The sequence below is a fragment of the Apis dorsata genome, unplaced genomic scaffold, assembly GCF_000469605.1.
Source record: "Apis dorsata unplaced genomic scaffold, Apis dorsata 1.3 scaffold_455, whole genome shotgun sequence".
Lineage (NCBI taxonomy): Eukaryota > Metazoa > Arthropoda > Insecta > Hymenoptera > Apidae > Apis > Apis dorsata.
The window spans coordinates 81,205-82,676 of NW_006263698.1; the positions used below are offsets into that span (position 1 = coordinate 81,205).

Below are 1,472 nucleotides of genomic sequence, written 5' to 3' on the forward strand. Positions count from 1 at the left end.
CCAGAGCCCTTTCTCTCCTTCTCGGTTAACCGACGTTTTCTCCTCCACCCCTTCGACTATTAACGTTATAGCGCGGGAGGAAGAGGAGATGAGGGGAGGAAAAGGAAGGCGCACGAGGAAACGCGTCGGTGAAACGACGAACTTCTTTTTTTTTTTTTTCCTCCAACGCGGCACTTTACTATTTTAATTTTCAATGCTCGAGGTGGAAAAAGTAGGTCTTGCGTACTTTATCCCGGTGTGGCCCTTTCTTGAAACGAAACGAAATGCCGCGCCCCTTTCACTCGTCCGTGACCCGCGTGTTATTCGTTCGCTTAATTAACTTACCGTCTTCCCGCGAGGAGAACCTGGACAGACATTCGTACTACGAGGGTTGAACGGGGCGAGGGATGGAACCGAAAACCGCGATAGCGGTTGGTGGAATCTCTCGTGCATCCTCTTTTCTTATCGGTTCCCCTCCTCCTCCTCCTCATCTTCCTTCGAATTAATCGTCCAAAGCCACGCGATATTTTCCAACCCGTGCTCGCGTATACGTGTCTCTCCGCATCGATGCCCTTTCCGTCGAGACTCCAAGGATCGAGATGCATATCGAGATAAATCTGGACGTATATATGTATACTTTTATTCGTTTTAATCCGTGACGTTGGAAACGTGGGATTTGTCGAGATTCGTCGCCACGAGTCGTGGAAAAATAGGGAAGAGTCGACAGGGACATGACGAGCGAGCATAAATCTTCTATTTGAATCTTTGAAAAATGATCCCTCTTCTACCGTCCTGTAGATAAGTTTCGACGTTCCTCACCAAGTTTGCGAGGAAGGATATGAGAAACCATCGAGGTTTCGAACGATGTTGTATTTCAAATTGTTGAACGAGTTGTTTTTCACGAGTAGAAAGAGCATTTTTTGAACATTTTCTTTCTCTTTTTACCAGCGCTAAATCTCGATAAATGAATTTATTCGTAAATTCGCAGGTTGAACTTGATTTCCTTTAAATATATATATGATGAGGTATGAATGAAATTTCAATTCGAATTGATTTTTCGTGCAAAATGAGTTGAATAGTTAAGAAGAGATGCGGTAATATCCGGTTGAAATTTAATCTTCCATCATCGTCGATGCGTAACACCGATGATTCCTATCAGAGGATTATGTTTGGGAAACAGAGGGTTCTCTCCCTCTCTCTGTCATGGTAATTAATATTACACGGGGCGAAGGTCGGTGCTCACAACGATGTCGATAGTTAATTAATTCGATGTGAGACAACAGGTAGCTGTCGCCCGACAAAAAATTGCTGTTCATAAGCGAATTAATTAGCGGCCACGTCGATTAATTTCGTTGGACAGGGGATGGCGCACTCCACGCCATCCCATCTTTCCAACTTAACACGCATCATCGTGTATAACAATGATAAACGCTCGCTCAAGCGTTTCTCTATCCATCATTCGCGATATAAATATTCTCTCTCTCTCTCTCTCT

The 1,472-nt window shown here is 44.2% G+C and overlaps 1 protein-coding gene across 6 annotated transcripts in view; it reads left to right on the top strand.

The window, feature by feature from the left end:
- Positions 1-1,472, top strand: part of LOC102674702 (potassium voltage-gated channel protein Shal) — a 110,234-nt gene that overhangs the window by 50,607 nt on the left and 58,155 nt on the right. The window lies entirely within an intron of this gene.